General features: G+C 42.7%; 1 protein-coding gene across 3 annotated transcripts in view; it reads left to right on the top strand.

Moving 5' to 3' along the window:
- The first annotated feature begins 11,743 nt into the window (after positions 1-11,743).
- Positions 11,744-23,165, top strand: part of THRAP3 (thyroid hormone receptor associated protein 3) — a 135,697-nt gene continuing 124,275 nt past the window's right edge. For 2 of the 3 annotated variants that reach the window (XM_029619221.1, XM_029619216.1), the window contains exon 1: positions 11,747-11,877. The gene's annotated coding sequence lies outside the window, so the exon portion shown is untranslated. Of the gene's footprint in view, positions 11,878-23,165 lie in introns of all 3 variants that reach the window. The other variant, XM_029619220.1, reaches the window with a different exon arrangement.

The raw sequence follows: 23,165 nt of genomic DNA, 5'->3' as shown, positions 1-23,165 counted from the left end.
CCTAGCGCCTCTTTTTACCGCGGGCCCTAATTTAAACAAATCACAGGCAGACTGTGATACATTACAGGAGGACCTTGCAAGACTGGAAGATTGGGCATCCAAATGGCAGATGAAATTTTATGTGGACAAGTGCAAGGTGTTGCACATAGGGAAAAATAACCCTTGCTGTAGTTACATGATGTTAGGTTCCATGTTAGGAGCTACCACCCAGGAAAAAGATCTAGGCGTCATAGTGGATAATACTTTAAAATCGTCGGCTCAGTGTGCTGCAGCAGTCAAAAAAGCAAATAGAATGTTAGGAATTATTAGGAAGGGAATGGTTAATAGAACGGAAAATGTCATAATGCCTCTGTATCGCTCCATGGTGAGACCGCACCTTGAATACTGTGTACAATTCTGGTCGCCGCATCTCAAAAAAGATATAGTTGCGATGGAGAAGGTACAGAGAAGGGCAACCAAAATGATAAAGGGGATGGAACAGCTCCCCTATGAGGAAAGGCTGAAGAGGTTAGGGCTGTTCAGCTTGGAGAAGAGACGGCTGAGGGGGGATATGATAGAGGTCTTTAAGATCATGAGAGGTCTTGAACGAGTAGATGTGACTCGGTTATTTACACTTTCGAATAATAGAAGGACTAGGGGGCATTCCATGAAGTTAGCAAGTAACACATTTAAGACTAATCGGAGAAAATTATTTTTCACTCAACGCACAATAAAGCTCTGGAATTTGTTGCCAGAGAAGGTAGTTAGTGCAGTTAGTGTAGCTGGGTTCAAAAAAGGTTTGGATAAGTTCTTGGAGGAGAAGTCCATTAATAGCTATTAATCAATTATACTTGGGGAATAGCCACTGCGATTAATTGCATCAGTAGCATGGGTTCTTCTTAGTGTTTGGGTAATTGCCAGGTTCTTGTGGCCTGGTTTTTGGCCTCTGTTGGAAACAGGATGCTGGGCTTGATGGACCCTTGGTCTGTCCCAGCATGGCAATTTCTTATGTTCTTACTGAATTGCGTGCACAGGAGCGTGGCCTGTGCTCTCCTGCTATTTTTACTGTATTGGCCTGTAGATAATTTCACTTGATAAATGTTGCATGACTATGAATACCACCTCTGTAACCAATCACTGTTTGTTTGTTGAGTAATAATGATGAATATAAACCGTTGTGATCTATAGCTGGAATGACGGTATATGAAATGTCTAAATAATTGATAATATTTATTTTACTTGTTTTCCATTTCTGGGGCTTTGTAAGGATCTTTTGCCAGATATTAATTAAACAGAGACACACAAGAACCAGTCGTGTAGCTTCTGCCCATCCAACTCTCCCAGCCAGAATGGCTGGGGAAGCTTTATATTTAAAACTGTTTATTGAAATATACAACAAAGTCTTGACATACAAGACTGTCTGAAGCATGTCAAGCATCTTACAGCACCCAGTCAACAAAATAGTTCAAAACATTTTTACTTTCTCCCCCATTGAGTTATCGACCCCCCCCCCTCCCCCAACGAGTGCGTTCCCATCACAGCTCAAACTCACAAATGTCCCCCCATCTTCACTGTAGGTTGCAAGAGGGTCCTAATCAGTCACAGACCACATGGAAGAGCATACGGATCATTCACCACCTCCCTTCTGGCCCTCGGGGTCAGTCGTCGTAGAGAAGGGTGCCAAATGTCGACAAATTTAAGCTTACATTTAAACGAGCGAGCCATAGTTTGGTTTTCCAGCTGCATCAGAGCATGAAATTTATTTCTCCATACCCAAAAAGATAGGGGCTCGGGCTCCTACTCCTACCATCAAACATGCTTTTCAGAGCAAAAAGTGTTTTTCCTTCCCCTGAATTTGAAAAGCGGATGTTACATCAAAAAAGACTCCCTCAAGAATAAAAACCATCAAAAAAGATAAATACTTGAATTTCCTCCCAAAAGGATTGAAGGACATGCCAAACACAGAAACAATGCCCCAGAGTACCCCTAGCCTGCTGACAGTTATTGCACAGCTCTGATTCCAGATAAGCCACCTTATACAGCCAGGTTCGAGGCAAATACGCTCGCTGTAAGAATTTTTATTGTAACACTCTCAGTTTAGCATCTTCCGTCAGCTCAGGTATGCACTTAAGAGTGGGATAAATGAAAATCAGCTGAATTATCATGCAACTCAGCCTTCCACTCAGCGTACAGTGGGGCACTAGTAGACACAGGCCTTAGTCTAAGCAGGGACCTACGAATTTGCAATATTCCAACTCTGCTACGAATTTTGATTTGAAAGAAATATTCAGTTTGAGCAGCATAAGATTAATACCCTGCAGTGAGGAAATATGTCTTAGTTAAAAGTACGCAAGGAAGAATTTAGGAAAGAGAGTGAATTGTTTGCAATGCTTGATACAACACCAAAGTACCCTGTGGGCCCACCACCTGTGATATAGAGTCAATACCCCGACTGCCCAATGGATAAACGCCTTGGCCTGAAGACCCGGCATTAGAGATGTGAATCGGAACCAGAATCGGTTCGGATTTCAGTTCCGATTCATATCTCTACCCGGCATAAAATCCAAATTGCGCCTAATGGTATATAAACAGGCTCCCTAGGATCATGTCCCAATTTTCCACAAAGATATATCCATGCTTTGCATAAAGAGATGATTGAGAAATTACGATGTAGTTTCAACAGCAGTTGAGCCAATCTAGCATGCAGCACGAAGTGTGGATGTAAAGGTTTGACCAAGTCCCTCTCCAGATACTGGGGGGTAAAACAGGCAGAATTACATATCCAGTCTCTAACGTGTCTCAATAAGCAAGCCATGTTGCACCCTTCCACATCCGGAATCCCCAACCCTTCTTGCTGCCAAGATCCAAGCATTTTAACTATTGGGATTCTCGCCCTCTTGCTCTGCCAAACAAAATGAGACAACATAACCTAGTTTAACATCCCACTTCTGTAGTCCCAGGGGAATTGTTTGTAAAATATATAGCCACTGGGTCCAGAGAAGCATTTTAAACAAACGTACCCTACTAGTCACCGAAAGGGGCAGATTCCTCCTCCCCATTCCAGAAATGTATTCTTTAAGGACTTTAATAATGGTAAAACATTTAAATCATAGATCCTAGTTAGAATTGTTGAGATCTGCACCTCTAGAAAATGGAAAGAATCCCCAGCCCACCTAACAGGAAACTCCTTGCCCCACTCCAACTGCAGTTGAGCAGGGATCACCCTCGCCTCAAATTTGTTCATATTCAGTTTAAAACCAGAAAAGGAGCCAAAAACAGCAAATTCCTCCATCAGAGCACAAGCGACCCCACTGGATTACTAAAATGGACAAACAGCATCTGCAAAAGCCACGATCTTAAACATTCTAGCACCTACCTGAAAAGTGAACATTTTGATGACTAGCCCATAATAGCGGTTCTAAAGATAATATAAATGAAAGAGGCGAAAGAGGACATCCCTGCCACCTATCATGCGGTAAAGCAAACTCGATTGTGGAAGAGCCATTTACTAATAAGATTCCGGCAAAAGCGGATCCTTATCTTTTTTGGGAATAAGCGTTATTAATGCCCTATTAGTGTTGTACAGAAAGTACTGCTTTTTCAATGAGATGTTCACACATGAGGAACAGGGGAGAGGCTACCTGCTCTCTCAAAATCTTATAGAATTCCCCTCCATAGCCATCCCATCCGGCCTTGGAGCCTTCTATGAAGGAGCTCCCAAAATCCCATATTGTATTTCCTCTAAATGAACTGGGGCATTTAACCTACCCAACTGTGCATCAGTAAGCTGCAGAAGTGAAATCCTCCGGAAGAAGCTATTTCTCGCCTCTACAGCCCTAGGCTGTCTGGAATAGAGCTACTGAAAATAATTAAGGAAAATCCCACTTAGGTCCTCATTAGAGTTAACTATGTTTTGGTTTTTTTCAATACTGCTACAATATATTTGGCCCCCAACTTACGCTTAACCATAGTAGCCAGTAATTTCCCAACCTTACTCCCATATTGGAAAAGTTGGTATTTATAGTAAAACATTGATTAATCATACGCTGGTGGATTGAGGAGTTCAGAATGGCCAAAGATGTAAATGAGGAGAGATTATTGCTTTTTTAACCCATAGGCGCAGGGTACTGAATGCTAAATTATTAAAATTGGAAAACAGGTACGCAGTGACAGATTGCGTTTGGCCAGGGGGCATTCTGAGCGGTCCAGGATGATTTATTTTTACACCACTTTTTCCGTTTCCCAAAAAAGGGCAAGCCTTGGTAACATGCACCTTGTTGTGCTCCTGAAATTCATCCCATCTCTGTTGTAGAAAAGTCTGGAATTTAGGATCTTTAACAAGGGATGCAGGAAAATGCCACTGACAGCACCTCTGACCACGATCCACCCAATTACTATCCACTCAAATCATGACGTGATCCGAGACTTCCAGGGGCCCAATCACTCCATTAGACACTTTGGAAAATAAGGCAGTAGATAGCAATAAATAATCAATACACAATTGCGACATGTGCACTTGTGAGACATGAGTATAGTCATATTCCGTAAGACGACGAACCCACCACACGTCTATCAGGTCCAATTCCTTACCAATGAAAGGGTCACTCTTATGTTTTAAGAATATGTCTGATGGGCCAAGATGAGATCTATCCAACTCTGGGTCATTTACCATATTCAAGTCACGTCAGAACCAAAGGCCTGGATAAAGAATATTTAATTATTCAGAAAATAGACTAGAGGAACCCCCTGATCATATTGATTGGGAGCATATATATTGCATAGAGTTATAGGTTTCCCCATTCTGTAGCCCTTAAGAACAAGAAATCTGCCTCCTGGGTCTTTGATTGTTACTACATGTTGAAAAACAGAGATTTATTCTCTAAAATAGCCACTCCAGCTTTATGGGAGCCTGAGGAAGCCCAGAATACATTCCCCCCCCCCCCCCCCCCCCACTCACCATCTACAAAGCTTACTATGCTCAACATCACTTAGATGCGTTTCTTGAATCATGGCGGCATTAGCCTGATGCTTCTTCAATGATTTCAAAATCTTTTGTCTTTTATTTGGAGACCCTGAACCACAAACATTCGAAGATATTATTGTAGCCCCTGCTTACTCAGGATGGCAATATGTTCACTGATCCAGTAATTAGGTCACTTCCATATTAGAAAAGAGACATCCTCCCAGCCAAGGGTGACCCCCAACTCCACAGACCACTAACCCACGTAGCCCAAGATGGCCACATCCTGCCAGTTACCCTTACATTTAAAACACCATGGAGACCTTAACTACAGAAACCCAACCCCCTAACCCTCCCTGCCCAACCACCCTCTATTCCCTCATCCACCCTTTTCCCCTGGACCCCAAGCCCCTCACTCTCCTTTTCTCTTCCTCTCCAGGGCCTACCCCCAGACAGAATCGAGCCCACATATAATGCTATAAGATCCCACCTCCCCACCCCCAACCTGCCAAACTCAGAAATTAGATAATAATTAATGATAAAAATATCCTGTTTTGACCAATATTTTATTGAAAAAGCGGTATATAAACAATTTTAAATAAATAAATACATCCCAGTGCTGGAATTATGAAAGTACTATTGCAAGCAACATGGAGCAACTGTTCCAAGAGGATCCAAGAAGCAGATCTTAATCCAACGATTCCAAAGAGATGCAGTCACTCATATGTCCTGTTTATTGTAACTTTATGCTTCTTGGTTCATTTGATTTTACCCCTGTTGCCTGTAAACCGATGTGATATTGCTATGAATGTTGGTATATAAAAGTGTTTAAATAAATAAAATAAATAAATATGTCGTCCTTATCCCAAAAATACTGGGGTTATTAGGACACACCCTAGACACTCAAATACAATAACCCAAACAAAGAGGAGATAATCCTGTGGGTAAAATTACACATCGTGAACATTAGAAAACTGTTAACTCAGCTGTAATGCCTAGAAACATGCCCCCTCCCCCCAGCAAGGGACGCAACTGTCATGGTGGCTCGAAACCCCAGGTCAACAATAAGCAGTGGTCCAGCATGGCTCCTACTGCCCACAACCAAGCAGGGCACAACAACCCAACTTTCAGACTCATGTAGAGCCTTTAGGGAAGAAAATAAGCCGGCACTTGATGAAACACTGCCTACTCCGCATATTGTCCGATTGCACAGCCATTTAGAAGCTGTCATCACTCTCCAGTCAGTGACTGAAGGAACCGTTGAGCCTCTCTACTGGTGTGTTATAAATAGTGGAAGCCCCAACATGGGTGACCTGCAATTTGGATACTACAATGACTTCTGAAACAAGGAATTGCATATGGGAGAGAAGTTAAAATTTGTAACCTATCATTAAAATCATCCATTGTACCTGAAGACTGGAGGATGGCCAATATAACCCCAATATTTAAAAAGGGCTCCAGGAGCGATCCGGGTAACTATAGACCAGTGAGCCTGACTTCAGTGCCAGGAAAAATAGTGGAAACTATTCTAAAGATCAAAATTGTAGAGCATATAGAAAGACATGGTTTAATGGAACACAGTCAACATGGATTTACCCATGGGAAGTCTTGCCTAACAAATCTGCTTCATTTCTTTGAAGGGGTTAATAAACATGTGGATAAAGGTGAACCGGTAGATGTAGTGTATTTGGATTTTCAGGAGGCGTTTGACAAAGTCCCTCATGAGAGGCTTCTAAGAAAACTAAAATGTCATGGGATAGGAGGTGATGTCCTTTCGTGGATTACAAACTGGTTAAAAGACAGTGGAAAAGGGTAAACAGTGGAGTGCTTCAGGGATCTGTACTTGGACTGGTGCTTTTCAATATATATATAAATGATCTGGAAAGGAATATAACGAGTGAGGTTATCAGGGACCTGAAGTGAAGCCAGCAGCCACTTCTCCAGGAATTCCTGCAGCTTGGCATCTAGTAATGACTTAATTATTGCGACACAAGCGGTTTTCCAAGTTCTCCAATTAATTTACTTTCAATAGCCTCCAGCTATTCCTCTACTCAAGTCCCTGCTGCATCATAGCCGCAGGTGCTATCTTCTTGCTATTCCATAGCCGTCAAATGCTGAGCGGTCAACTCAAGCGATCCCAATAGCACATCAAATTTTCCATCTAGTTGATGGTCTATTGCTTTTTTGACTGCCCCAGTGACCGTGGTGATCAGCGCATCCATCTGGGCCATCTCAGTTGCTCCCTCCATCTTACCATTGCCCATTTTTGGGTCTGCCAGTCGGGTTTTATCTTTCTCTTTTTTAGCAATCCGGTTCGACATGACCCACTGCAAAATACCACTGCTCTGATCAGTGCACATTACTCAATGGCAGGGCATCCAAACCAACAATAAATGTGGCTGGATTCAGCAGGCCAGGGGTGGATGGTAAGCAGGCCCGAAGGAAGCCGATCAGCAACACATCCAGCTCCCTTCACAGCATCCAGTTGGGGTTGCTTTAAAAAACCAAGACAAGGCCATTTGAAGGAAAAGTTGCTTTAGAAGAGGTAATGTTATGCTGGGCCATGTGTGCACCAGCAGGAGGTGGGGTAAGATTGACACAGTTTCTCTCTGTATGACGTAAATCAGCCACTTCACAGAAGATAAGAGTCTTCCTCTGTCTTTCCTTTTAAGAACATAAGAAGTTGCCACACTGGGTCAGACTGAGGCTCCATCAAACCCAGCAACCTGTTTCCAACAATCTCTTCCTGCAAGGTTCTGCTCCAGGTGCTCATGTTTCCTTAGCAGTACATATTAATAAGCATAAGAGCCCCCTAATGTATTGAATCCTATAATGATGGAAGTGGCTGAGTTATAGGAGCCTCTGGAAGCTTCAGATGCTTAATTCTCCTTTCATGATTTCCATTGTTTGAGCTGCTGCTGTAGTTGACTATGAATATACATATTTCATGATGTCTCTGCTTTTAAATGTGCCTTGTTAAGACCTCTGTGATTGCATTCTTCTTCTTTAAGAACTCTCACTATATCCTGAGCCATTCTAAGGCTGCCGGGGGGGGGGGGGGGGGGGGGGGTGCCTGAATTTGTCAGCTCTCGGAAGGTAAGCATGGACAGGTTTAATTCATATCTGGATAGGGGACTAGCAGTGAAGACCAGTAAACCACTGCAGTATCCTATCAAGAATGTCTCAGTCCCCATGGTAGGGTGATGACTACCTAAGGCCATAACAGCCAAGGCATTTACCATCACCACTGGTGTGAACCAAGCTGCTGTGACAAAAGAACTGGCTCTTCCAACAGAGGTTCGGCCTCTGATTCCTAGCTCCCAGCTTTCTCCTCTTCCTATTGCTATGCAGTTGTTCATCATCTGTCATGCTGCTTAAATCTTTTTATGGCACCCTGCTGCTCTATTTTGAGTGACCTTATGTTGCTGTGAATGCATCTCTAGGTAAATTGGCATATGAGCGTCAGTGGTGCTCAAATGGCCTAAACACCTGCTGGACTTTCCCTGGCTTGGGTCCTTCAGTAAGCTGCTGTGTATTAAATGTTGCTTCATAGGACAGTTGTCAGCCTGCAGAATGGAAAAGGGCCTGCCTGATATTTTCTTTACATGGTCTCTCTTCATGGACATGAGATGATTCCACTTTCAGGGCTTGAACATGTGTTCATATCACAAATCTAAAACAGGCAAGTGAAGGGGAATGAAAGATTTACACATAGTCACCGACTTATGCACCAGCAGAGCTGTGCATTCATGCACTATATAGGGATATATGGTACAGACAGTAACTAAGCAAAGAGGGAGAAGTCAGGATTTTTAAACCTAGTACGCTAAAACGGGTCATATCTCCAAAATAAAATTCACTGTTAAAAAATGATTATTTTTGTCTGCTTAATTAAAATTATGTAAACTAAAGCATGGAGGAAGTTAGTGGTTTTCTAAAGATCACACAGGGAATTGGGCAAAATCCCTGATTCCTAGACCGAAACTCTGTACACCTCATCCTGGCATAAGGTTTGCTCTAGCAGACTGATTCTTGTTAAAGGAAGCTGGATTAAAATTCAGTTGATATTGAATGAAGGGGGGTACTTTTCATAGTTGGGTCTTGAGAGGGAACAGGCAAGCATGATTAATTTGGCTATGCTCCCCTTTCTTTCCCGTAATTCTCCCCTAAGGCGTAGGATCGGAAGATCTAGTCCTGTGCTTGCTCAACGCTTTCCATATGGAGTCAGGTTCAGAAGTTTTTAGGTTTAGATGGGGAAGGTTTGTCCCTATTATGCCCTTATATGAAAATCCTGTTTTAGCTAACTGTACTTTTCCCCCAATATTCAGGGTTTGGAGAGATAAGGGATTAGTATTCATCTCTCAGTTATGGAAAGATGATGCTTTTATGACCTTTTATGACCTAGTGTCCAAATTTGAACTGGGCTCTGATTCGCTTGCCTCCTTTTTTCTGGATAAGGGACACCCTACAGTCTCATTGTAATTTAATTAGAGCTTTAAGACAATTATTGGGGGTTGAAAGATATTTGAGTGACCCCGGGGCTAGGAGGAAAGGAGCGACACTGTTATATAGGGGAACACTGGCTGGGAAATATGGATTGGACATGGTGTCCTCACTGACTGAGGCTTGGAATGAGGATCTGGGGTTAGAACTTGACCCTAAGGCCTGGAAAAGTATTTGCCAGTCTGCACACCACATTACGATCTGTGCTAGGCACACTGAACTTATGGTCAGGTTGTTACATAGAAATTACCGTACCCTGTTATATTATTAAAAAGCTCTTTCCTGGTGTGAGCACTCTGTGTTGGCGTGGGTGCAGGGAAAGGGGCACCTATAAACATATGGGGTGGTTTTGCTCAGTAGTGAGTCAATTTTGGAAACAAATCATGCAGGAGATGTCTAACATTTTAGGCTTACCTATACATGTTATACCTTTGCTAAGTCTTTTGGGTTGATGGACGAGTCACTAATACTGTTAAAGTTGCTCAGTTATTATTGGCTGCTAGATTTACTATAGAAATGTTTTGGAAATCCCATCCTAACATGGACCACTGGAAATAGCAGGTCTGTAATGTGACTGGTATTGAACATCTAAGATACGACTTGAAGGGACAGCCCTTCCAATACAAAAGTGTATGGGCCATATATCACCAACACTATAATTATCCATTACCTATATCTATTTAAAGACCTTAATTTGGGGTTTTGTAGGGCTGACGAGTGGCTTGGGTAACTGGCTCTGTTCAGGACTAGTATGTAACCTTCATGAGGTTGGCTTTTGATATCTGTAACTCTGATGTACACCGGTTTGTATTGTCAGCTGACAGTTATGTCAGTCTCTGTTTGTTGTATGCAAAAAAGTTATAAATAGTAAAAAAAAAAAAAAAATTCAGTTGATAATCATGTGTGGATTAAGCAGGCCTAAATGCAGTACCATAGTGAACAGAAAAGATACAGACAAGTTATGAATACAGTATATGGTTAATAATGCAGAATGAGGTACAGTGACACGAACTGAGCTTTTCCTTAGGTCCATTTATGGACATATCTGGTGACAGAGGGATCCAGCCATGCAGCCCTGTTCTATGTGGTTAGGGGGACAGTGACACAAGCACTTTTAGAAGGTGTTTGATAAAGTCCCTCATGAGAGACTCCTCTGAAAATTAAAAAGCACAGGTAAAAAGTGATGTCTTAGGTTGGATTTGTAACTGCTTACAAGACAGGAAACAAAAAGTAACATTAATGGTCAATTTTCCCAGTGGGGAAAGGTAAATAATGCAGTGCCCCAGGGATCTGTACAGAGAATGGTGGTGTTTAACTTATTCATTAATTATCTGGAAACAGGAGCAACAAGTTATTGAATATTTTTATGTCATTTGCAAATTTAAAGTAGTTAAAATACAAGGAGACTGTGAGGAACTGCAGAAAGACCTGCAGAGGCTGGGGACCTGGGCATCTAAATGGTAAATGAAATATAGGGCCGGATTTTAAAAAGGTTACGTGCGTAAATCCGGAGGATTGTTGGAGTTGCATCAAAGGTGAGCATAAGGCTCAATATCAGAGCCCTCTGGGGCCTCAGTTCATCAGTGGTTGGGATTAAATCTGACTTGGTTTATGTATCCCTAAAAATAAGTTGTGACCTTTAGAAGTACACTTTAACGCTTAGCTCATTTTACTTCCCTCTCCCTTTTACTGTATGTGAGCAGCCATACCCTAGATCCCTTGTGGATCCCTTTGCAATTAGTAATAAAACACCAGCTGGGCTGGGAGGTGACGCTTAATGGACTCACTATCTTGGGAGGATATAATTACCCGGAGGCTGGGGTGCTGTTTTTGCTATGCTTTATTAATAGGAGTACAGGGCATTTTATGCATTGTGTGTGTATATCTATACGGTTTTTTAAAAATTCGTTTTCATTCCGAGGCGTTTTCCAAGGCTCAGCAAATCCTCCTTCATGGAGCACACGGAAAAGCTTTGGTACGAAGTGGGGTGGCACGTTGGGGGTCATAGGGCTGAGCTAGGCCAAGCTCCCCAACTGCATTCTTATAAACTGAATTTGTACTGCTAAAAGGATTATACTCAGGCGTGCTCTGCTCCTGTCTCCACAAACCTCAATATCACCACCCTGCAAATTACCAACTTTACAGGGAAACCCCGCCATTTCAGCTTTTAAAGTTAATAATAATTATAACCCCTACCCAGGTTCTTATGTTGTCAGAAGACTGGCAGTTATTGTACGTCGAACACCTCCCCCTAGTGACCCATCCACGTGACAGCGGCCTGCGCCTCTCTGGGAAGTGTAGTCCACTGGCCGATCCCGTGCAAGGCGCGTGAGAGTGCTCGGGACTACCAGCCCCAGCATGCCTGGCGGCAGCACTCGAGGCCCAGCTGCAGCCGCCGTTGGTATGGCGCGTTCTCCCACCCTGGCGGGCAGCAGGTGAGCGCGCGCTTTGCTTCCGTGAGTGAAACGGAAAAACGGAAAAAAAAAAAAGAAATGCGAGAATCTTTAGCCGCGGGGGTGGTAGGAGCCGGGCTCGAGGGTGGCGGTGGTGTTGTTTCTATCGCTCCGCCACCCCTCCCCCTTCTCTTAACGCAGACGGTGGAAGGCCGCGATTGCGGCCGCGCAGCTCGATTTTTGGAGCGGAGAGCGTTGCTGTGCTCGACTTTCTCCCTCTCCAGGCGTCACCCTTCGCCGTCTGGAGTCTCTCTCGGGTCACCTCACAGGGCCAAGCTCTGGGGAGGAGAAGGTCGTCGAAGCCGAGGCGGCGGAGAACACAAAGTGCCGAGGGCTGGCTCTCTCCCTGTCCTTCCTGGAGCCGGCACCATGGGTGGATTCCCACTCCTGGGGGCGATGCTGGGGTTGGGAGGGTCGCCAGCCCTCAGATATAACTTGTGCAAGCAAGGACTCTGTCCACAGTCGCCACCGAGTTTATCAGTTAAGATAAAAGATGCAGAATGGAAGAGAGCCTGTGCTCAGCACCGAAGATCTCTCGCCGCCAATAAGTGATGGAAAGTGTGAAGTTGTAATGGATTGGGGGGGGGGGGGAGGCGGTTGTGTCTTCGTTGGCCCTCATAGTCGCAGTTCTGTAAATTGCCAAATTCGAAGGTGTCAGGCATGCAAGGAACAAGAAGCCTTCTGGTAGGGGGTCCATTCTGGTGTCCTTGTATATATTTATTGTTAACACTGCAGACAACTTTGGGAGAATAACTGCAATATAAATACAAATGTTAATTGCTGTCAGAAGTTAGGCATTTATGACACACAAGCACAGAGATCCCGGCTATAGAAAAATATTTGTCATAATGTGTCGCACCAAAGGTCCATCATTCTGTCACTGGCGGTGGCTAGTCCAGGTCACAGGTACCTGGTACACATTTTGTTTCTAATATAAATGTTCAGAAACATATAACAAATATTTTTATCTGAAGTTTCTTGGTTACACATATTTTTCTTGTGTTTGAAGTGTAAGGAATGTTTTGACTGAATGCACTGACATGCAGCTGATAATTAAACCAGTAGAGCAGTTAATCAACGATAGAATGTTTGTTTATTTTCCTGGCATGAGAAATCTGCTTTTGATTCTAAGCAACCGGTTTGAGTTTGGGAATAAGTCTGGGGCTATGCTGGCTAGGTGGTTGTGGCGTAGGTCGCAGGGAATGCCAATTCCTGGGGTTGGACCGATGGCTGCTTGGCCTACTCTAGAGAAGCAATCGATGATAGGTTTAAGGAATTCTTCCATTAGCAGTATTCAGCCGATGGCTCTGTTTCGGATGAGGCGATTGTAAATTACCTAGCTGGGGTTCGGTTGCCGTCTTTTTCTGACTCTCAGAAGGAGAGACTGATGGCTCATCTTTCAACCTTGGAGATACAAGATGCAATTTCATGTCTTCCAGGGAGGAAAAGGCCTGGCCCTGATGGTTTTCCAGTGGAGTTCTATAAGAACATAAGAAATTGCCATGCTAGATCAGATCAAGGGTCCATCAAGCCCAGCATCCTGTTTCCAAAAGAGGCCAAACCAGGCCACAAGAACCTGGCAATTACCCAAACACTAAGAAGATCCCAGGCTACTGATGCAATTAATAGCAGTGGCTATTCCCTAAGTAAACTTGATTAATAGCTGTTAATGGACTTCTCCTCCAAGAACTTATCCAAACCTTTTTTGAACCCGGCTACACTAACTGCACTAACCACATCCTCCGGCAACAAATTCCAGAGCTTTATTGTGCGTTGAGTGAAAAAGAATTTTCTCCGATTAGTCTAAAGGTGCTACTTGCTAACTTCATGGAATGCCCCCTAGTCCTTCTATTATTCGAAAGTGTAAATAACAGAGTCACATCTACTCGTTCAAGACCTCTCATGATCTTAAAGACCTCTATTGTATCTCCTCTCAGTCGTTTCTTCTCCAAGCTGAACAGCCCTAACCTCTTCAGCCTTTCCTCATAGGGGAGCTGTTCCATCCCCTTTATCATTTTTGTTGCCCTTCTCTGTACCTTCTCCATCCCAACTATATCTCTTTTGAGATGTGGTGATCAGAATTGTACACAGTATTCAAGGCGCGGTCTCACCATGGAGCGATATAGAGGCATTATGACATTTTCTGTTTTATTAACCATTCCCTTCCTAATAATTCCTAACATTCTGTTTGCTTTTTTGACTGCTACAGCACACTGAGCTGACGATTTTAAAGTATTATCCACTATGATGCCTAGATCTTTTTCCTAGGTGGTAGCTCCTAATATGGAACCTAACATCGTGTAACTACAGCAAGGGTTATTTTTCCCTATATGCAACACCTTGCACTGGTCCACATTAAATTTCATCTGCCATTTGGATGTCCAATATTCCAGTTTTGCAAGGTCCTCCTGTAATGTATCACAGTCCGCTTGTGATTTAACTACTCTGAATAATTTTGTATCATCCGCAAATTTGACAACCTCACTCGTCGTATTCGTTTCCAGATCATTTATATTTATATATATTTATTTATTTATTTATCTATCGATTCTTATATACCGCGGTACATATAATCATACATCACCTCGGTTCACAGTGAAACAATAAATTAGCAACAGGCTTTACATATAACAGGTTAAACCGTAGAACATAAAACGGCTACAGGCTTTACAAATATAACGGGTTTCCAGTGTAACATGCTAACTTCGTTGAGTATAATAACCTTAATATATTAATATTCAAAAATTACTCAGGCGCATTTAACTGTCAAAGAAAAGTCCAAAGACCCATTATGGTCAATAAGCGGCAATTAAATAATCTAGGGGGTAGTGATACACAGAAGGAGAAAAAAAAAACATATGGGGAGAAGCGACACATGGAAAACAAAATGTAGACACATGGATAACATTCGGGAAGAAGAGACACATAGAGCAGATAAGTAATAATAATAATATAGGATGGTTAAAATTTATAATAAGTAATGGAGCAGATAAGTAATATATATTGAAAAGCACCGGTCCAAGTACAGATCCCTGAGGCACTCCACTGTTTATCCTTTTCCACTGAGAAAATTGCCCATTTAATCCTACTCTCTGTTTCCTGTCTTTTAACCAGTTTGTAATCCATGAAAGGACATCGCCTCCTATCCCATGACTTTTTAGTTTTCGTAGAAGCCTCTCATGAGGGACTTTGTCAAACGCCTTCTGAAAATCCAAATACACTACATCTACCGGTTCACCTTTAACCACATGTTTATTAACCCCTTCAAAGAAATGAAGCAGATTTGTTAGGCAAGACTTCCCTTGGGTAAATCCATGTTGACTGTGTTCCATTAAACCATGTCTTTCTATATGCTGTACGATTTTGATCTTGAGAATAGTTTCCACTATTTTTCCCGGCACTGAAGTCAGGCTCACTGGTCTATAGTTACCCGGATCGCCCCTGGAGCCTTTTTTAAATATTGGGGTTACATTGGTCACCCTCCAGTCTTCAGGTACAATGGATGATTTTAATGATAGGTTACAAATTTTAACTAATAGAACAGAAATTTCATTTTTGAGTTTCTTCAGTACCCTAGGTTGCATACCATCCGGTCCAGGTGATTTGCTACTCTTTAGTTTGTCAGTCTGGTCTACTACATCTTCCAGGTTCACAGTGATTTTGTTCAGTTCGTCTGACTCATCACTCCCTGAAAACCATCTCTGGAACTGGTATCTCCCCAACATCCTCATTAGTAAACACGGAAGCAAAGAATTCATTTAGTCTTTCTGCAGTGGCCTTATCTTCCGTAAGAGCCCCTTTAACCCCTAGGTCATCTAATGCTCCAACCGACTCCCTCACAGCATTTCCTGACTGAGCTGTTAGGACTATTAAAGTTTGTTTTTGATTATTTACAGGACCACCCAGATTGTACAGGCAATCTGTTTGATGCTCCGATTGTTTGCTTCATAAGCAGGGGGCGGGATCTGTTCCAACCCAAGGCTTATAGACCTATCTCCCTACTGAACACAGATGTCAACATTTTAGCCAGGCTCTTCAGATTCGGCTAGACTGCTGTATGGGATCTTTTGGATCTGATCAAATGGGTTTTATCAGCAGCCATTCCTCGGTAAATAATACTCGTTGCTTGTTTGATATTATGACCTTGGCCCAGAAGGAGAAGACTCCTGGTTTAGTGATAAGTCTGGATGCGGAGAAGGCCTTCAACCGTCTTCACTGGCCTTTCCTTTTCGCGGTTTTAGAGAAATATGAGTTTCCAATTTCGTTCTGCAGGTGGGTGCGGGTCTTATAAATTGTCCGAAGGCTAGTATTTTCACCAATGGTCACATGTCCACTCGTTTTTCTATAGAAAAGTGCACCAGTCAGGAATGCCTGTTGCCACCTCTGTTTGATTTAGCTATTGAGCCACTTGCGGTGCGGTTACGGGATCATCCACCTTGATGGGTTTTCAGTCCAGGGATCGACATTTGATTTCGCTCTACGTGGATGATGTCCTCTTATTTTTATCCAACCCCGGTAAAGAGAGTTTGGTGCTGCTTGCCAAGTTGGCAGCTTTCAGTACTGTGGCAGGTTATAAAGTTAACTACCATAAATTGGTAATTTTCTCCATTGGTAGTTGTAGGGCAGGTTACATTTCTGCTTGTTTTGCTCCTTTCAAACGTGTGTCGGCCTCTATCAAATATCTGGACATCGCTATACCTAGAACTATTGTTGATCTCTGTAGGCTGAACTATGCCCCAGTGGTTACCAAAATCAAACAGGATCTGAAAAATTGATGTGGCCATTATCTTTCTGGGGGGGGGGGGGGTCAGGATAAATGTGATCAAAATGAATATTTTACCTCGCCCTTTCTTATTTATTCCAGCATGTCCCATGTTTCCTCCCATGGGGTTTTTTTGTTTCTATAAACAATGCTCTCTTGGACTTTCTGTGGGATGGGAGAGTCACTAGGGCTGGCCTTCGCACTCTGTAGGCCCAAAGAATGGGGCGGGATGGGAACTTGGAAATAGATCTATTTTTGGGATCTGCCAGGTATTTGTGACCCAGACTGGCTGCTGTCGGAGACAGCTTGCGGGGCTCAATGAACTTTGGTCTGACCCAACATGACATTTCTTATGTTCTTACGACACAACTACTAATTATTTTACATCCTGCTACTGATTTGGGTTAAAGGAAAGAAAAAAAATTGTAGTACCTACTCTTCTTTCTTTTGTATTTCCAGCTACCTAATAGCGCCCTAGTGTTACTTTTTCTTTACTTGTTCAGTTAGGGAATGTGTATTGCTCAATCAATTGACTTTTTCTTTTTTGTTCTTATTTATACATGTTTTTCTGCAATAAAAAAAATTAAACTGAAACAGAAACATAGAAATGATGGCAGAAGAAGACCAAACGGTCCATCCAGTCTGCCCAGCAAGCTTTCACACTTTTTTTTTCTCATACTTTTCTGTTACTCTTGTCCCTTTAAATAATTTTTTTGGTTCTATTTCCCTTCCACCCCCACCATCATAGATAGCAGTGCTGGAGCTGCATCTAAGTGAAGTATCCAGCTAATTGGTTTGGGGTAGTAACCACCGTAATAAGCAAGCTACTCCCACGCTTGTTTACCCAGCCTGTGCAATTTAGTCCTTGTTGGTTGTTTGAATATAAATCCTCTTTTCTTCATTCCCCCTGCAGTTGAAGCAGTGAGCTGCACTGAGACGGCTGAGGTGGGATATGATAGAGGTCTTTAAAATCATGAGAGGTTTTGAACGAGTAGATGTGAATCAGTTATTTACACTTCCGGATAATGGATTAGGGGGCACTCCATGAAGTTAGCAAGTAGCACATTTAAGACTAATCGGAGAAAATTATTTTTCCCTCAATGCCCGGTTAAGCTCTGGAATTTGTTGCCAGAGGATGTGGTTAGTGTAGCTGGGTTCAAAAAAGGTTTGGCTAAGTTCTTGGAGGAGAAGTCCATTAACTGTATCAGTAGCATGGGATCTTCTTAGTGTTTGGGTACTTGCCAGGTTCTTGTGGCCTGGTTTGGCCTCTGTTGGAAACAGGATGCTGAGCTTGATGGACCCTTGGTCTGACCCAGCATGGCATGTTCTTATGGATATGTATTCTAAGTGAAGTATCAGGCTTGATTTGGGGTAGTAACCGCCGTAACAAGCAAGCTACTCCCCTGCTTTTATGTGGATGCAAATCCTTTTTTCCACATTTCCTCTTGCCGTTGAAGCATAGAGCAACGTTGGAGTCGCATTAACCGTGTGTATGTTTATTTAATAAGGATATTCATCTCCAGGTAGTAGCTGTCATTTCCGCAAGCCACCCCCATGCCTCTTCTCTTCATTCACTTCCTCTAGACTTTATGGATCCACAGTATTTATCCCACGCCCCTTTGAAATCCTTCACAGTTTTGGTCTTCACCATTTCCTCCAGAAGGGCGTTCCAGGCATCCACCACCTTCTCTGTGAAGAAATACTCCCTGACATTGGTTCTGAGTCTTCCTCCCTGGAGTTTTAAATCGTGACCCCTGGTTCTGCTGATGTTTTTGCAACGGAAAAGGTTTGTCGTTGTCTTTGGATCATTAAAACCTTTCAAGTATCTGAAAGTCTGTATCATATCACCCCTGCTCCTCCTTTTCTCCAGGGTGTACATATTTAGATTCTTCAATCTCTCCTCATAAGTCATTTGATGAAGACCCTCCACCTTTTTGGTCACCCTTCTCTGGACCGGCTCCATCCTGTCTCTGTCCCTTTGGAGTTACGGTCTCTAGAACTGAACACAGTACTCCAGGTGAGGCCTCACCAAGGACCTGTACAAGGGGATAATCACTTCCCTTTTCTTACTCAATATTCCTCTCTCTATGCAGCCCAGCATTCTTCTGGCTTTAGCTATCGCCTTGTCACATTGTTTCGTCGACTTCAGATCATTAGACACTATCACCCCAACGTCTCTCTCCTGCCCCGTGCACATCAGCCCTTCTCCCCCCCCCCCCCCCCCCCATTGAATACAGTTCATTCGGATTTCCACTCCCCATATGCATGACTCTGCAGTTCTTGGCATTGAATCTCAGCTGCCATATCTTCGACCACTCTTCAGTTTCCTTAAATCCCATCTCATTCTCTCCACTCATTCCAGCGTGTCCACTCTGTTGCAGATCTTAGTGTCATCCGCAAAAAGACAAACCTTACCTTCTATCCCGTCTGCAATGTCGCTCACAAAGATATTGAACAGGACTGGTCCCAACACAGACCCTTGCGGCACTCCTCTCAACACCGCTCTCTCTTCAGAGTAAGTTCCATTTACCATCACACATTGTCTTCTGTCCGTCGACCAGTTTGCAATCCAGGCCACCACCTTGGCACTCACTCCTAAGCTTCTTATTTTATTCACCAGCCTCCTGTGCTGAACCGTATCAAAAGCTTTGCTGACGTCCAAGTAGATGACATCGAGTGCTCTTCCTTTATCCAATTCCTTGGTTACGCAGTCAAAAACGTCTATCAGATTTGTCTGACAGGATCTTCCTCTGGTGAATCCATGCTGCCTCTGGTCCAGCAATTCTTCTTCACAACATGGATTCCGCAAAAATCGGGGCACAGAATCCCTACTTACCTCCCTAACAGATCTACTTATCTTAGGCATAGACAAAGGTCAATCCTTTCTATTGATCCTTCTGGACCTCTCAGCAGCTTTCGATACCGTAAACCACGCTATCCTCATCAAACAGCTAGCTGCGATAGGAATCTCTGGTTTAGCGCTCTCCTGGTTCAAATCATTTCTAACCAACAGAGGCTACAAGGTAAAAATCCAGAATAAAGAATCATCACGCCACGACTCGACCATCGGAGTCCCACAAGGTTCCTCCTTATCCCCTACACTCTTTAATATTTACCTCCTACCACTATGTCAACTCCTCATCAACCTCAATTTAATACACTTTCTCTATGCAGATGACATCCAGATACTGATCCCCATCAAAGAATCATACTCAAAAACCCTTGAATACTGGGAATCCTGTCACCTAGAAATCAAAAGCCTCCTCAACAGCCTAAATCTGGTACTAAACTCCGCCAAAACTGAAGTATTACTCATAACTCCTGATAACAATCTCACAACCTCTCTGCCAACCAACCTACAAACCACTCATGTGAGAGATCTAGGTGTGCTAATCGACAATAAACTGAACTTCAAAGCCCACATCAATAAAACCACCAAAGACTGTTTCTATAAACTGCAAGTTTTAAAAAGGATAAGACCACTCTTCCACGCCAAAGACTTCAGAACCATCCTCCAAGCCCTCATTTTCTCGAAATTGGACTACTGCTGCTCCACTTTACTTGGCCTCCCCTCCTCATACACAAAACCGCTCCAAATGGTCCAAAACGCAGCAGCCCGTCTACTGACAAACACTAAGAAAAGAGACCATATCTCCCCAGTGCTACAAGACCTCCACTGGTTACCAATTCATTTCAGAGTCATTTATAAATCCATCACCTTGATATACAAAATCATTCACCAACATACCACAATCGATCTACAAATTCCTCCCCGCGTACACAAATCCACAAGACCGACCAGGGAAGCCTACAGAGGATGCCTCATTGTTCCACCCACGAAAACCACTAATCACAGCACCTTAAGAGACCGAGCCCTTTCCACTGCAGGCCCACTGTTATGGAACTCCATCCCTCCAGAACTCAGAAACGAACCATGTCTCCTAACCTTTAGGAAAAGACTCAAGACATGGCTCTTCAGGCAAGCCTTCCCGAACTCTACCTAATATGCACCACAAATAAATTCTCTACTCAGAGACTGTATATATGAGACGCCATATTTATATTGTACTTTTGTATATAATTAACCTCCTCTATCTCTTTCTATTTCTTACATTCCCAGTTCATTAGCCCTTGTTAATTGTAACTGCTTCTCTTCATCACGTTATTTATGTTTGGTTGTATTATTCGCACCCCTGTTTTCTGTAAACCGACATGATGTGAACGAGTTCATGAATGCCGGTATAAAAAAACCTTAAATAAATAAAATAAATAGATAGTTCACTATTCCTTCTTTTAACAGCGACTCCATTACTTTTCCCACCACCAAAGTGAGGCTAACCGGTCTGTAGTTACCAGCCTCTTCTCTGTTTCCACTCTTGTGACGTGGGATCACCACCGCTCTTCTCCAATCACTCGGCACCACTCCCATTTCTAGGGATCTATTGAACAGGTCACACAGTGGACCCGCCAGCACATCTCTGAGCTCCCTCAGTATCCTGGGATGAACCTCATCAGGCCCCATGGCTTTGTCCACTTTGTTTCCCCAGCTCTTCCCATACATTCTCTACTGTAAATGGAGTTAAATCTACTCCATTCCCCTCTAGTTTCTTGTTAACTAGTGACGGTCCTTCTCCAGGGTCTTCTTTAGTGAACACAGAACTGAAGTATTCGTTTAATATTTCTGCCATTTCTTTGTCTCTCTCCACATATTGATCCTTTTCACCTTTCAATTTCACTATACCACTTTGAACTTTTCTCCTTTCACAGATGTATCTGAAAAATGTTTTGTCACCTCTCTTTACCTCTTTGGCAATCCTTTCTTCCGCTTGACTTTTTGCCGTCTTGATTACTTTCTTTGTCTCCCTCAGTTCTACCAGATATTCTTCTTTGTGCTCCTCCCTTTGGGATGCTTTATATTTCTTGAACGCTGTTCTTTTAGCCTTTATTTTGTCAGCCATCTCCTTTGAGAACCAGATAGGTTTCATTTTTCTTTTGCTTTTCTTTACTTTTCTAACATATAGATTAGTTGCCTTGGTAATTGCTCCTTTTAGTTTGGTCCACTGTTGTTCCACATCTCTCTCGTTCTCCCAGCCAACTAGTTCTTCCTCCAGGTACTTCCCCATTTCATCAAACTCTGTGTTTTTGAACTGCAAAACTCGGGTCCGTGTGCTTCTTTTCCATATCCTTTTTGTGATATTGAACCATACAGTTTTGATGATCACTGGTGCTGAGGTGGGCGCCCACCTGGACATCAGAGACATTATCTCCATTAGTGAGCACTAAATCATCAGATTCGCAGTCAAAGGTACCGGAATGTAACCCCTCCACACCAAAAAAGGAGAGGATGTCCCAGGGAAAAACTTTTTTTTTTTGGCGTTCTTTCTATTGTAAATAAATGTACCTTCACCTTTGAAGAAACAAAAAGCAAAATCTGTAGCGCAATGAAATGACTAAACCAATACAGTAAACTGTAATTGTTCATAAAGACAATAATTGGAACTCATATATGCTTTGAGCTCAGTCATGCTGTTCTTGCCAAAATTTATTTTTTCAACATATATAAATTATAAGGTCACTACTTGCCATCCATGTGTTGAGGGAGGCCAGGAGATTTAATGCTCGTCTGTATTATTTAGTGGTCTAATTGTGAGTGACCATTAAGGTGCTGTAAGGCAGAGGTCCCCAACCCTGTCCTGGGGGCCCACCAGCCGGTCGGGTTTTCAGGATATCCACAATGAATATGCATATGAGAGAATTTGCATGTTATGGAGGCAGTGTATGCAAATTTTCTCTCATGCATATTCATTGTGGATATCCTGAAAACCCGACCGGCTGGTGGGCCCCCAGGACAGGGTTGGGGACCACTGCTGTAAGGAGTTAAATCTGGTTAGATCTGTCATTTTGTTCTAGTGAGAGTAATGGGATGGTTTAGGATAGGGTTCAATTTGTACAGATTCTTTTCTATTGGTAACTAGGGCTAGAGGTTTCCTTTATGGTATAGCAGATAGTCTTGCACTCTTCATTAAATACGAATTTTCATTCCTGCTTGAATAAACAATTAACCCACTTGTGTATTTACATAAACTATGCTCTTTTTAATGTTGATTTGTTTAAAAACCCAAATAAACCCAGTTAAATCCATGCCAGAAGAGCAGGCCTTGTAGCCTAAAGCCGTAGTTCTAATTATGGAAGGAGAGTTGCACACCCCCACTGCCAAATTGAAGAAAGTTTATGGGATTTTTGTATGTGATTTCTTCTTTTCACGTTTATTTTACTTTTTCTACTTGCCTGCTTGCTTGATAAGAATCATCCTTAGACATCCCTTCCCCTATTGTCCAGCCAGCAGGAATCTGAGTTCCATAATGGAAGAGGGAGCATATGGGCTGTCAGTTGACAGAATAAGAGATATGTACTAGTGACTTTTAAACCCTATTTCAATTTCTAAAATCATAATTGAAAGCTATCAATAGCCAGGTGTACTAAGTATTTTCTCATAGATACAAAATAG

This window comes from Rhinatrema bivittatum, chromosome 11, assembly GCF_901001135.1.
Source record: "Rhinatrema bivittatum chromosome 11, aRhiBiv1.1, whole genome shotgun sequence".
Lineage (NCBI taxonomy): Eukaryota > Metazoa > Chordata > Amphibia > Gymnophiona > Rhinatrematidae > Rhinatrema > Rhinatrema bivittatum.
This window is presented reverse-complemented; position numbering and strand designations above follow the sequence as displayed.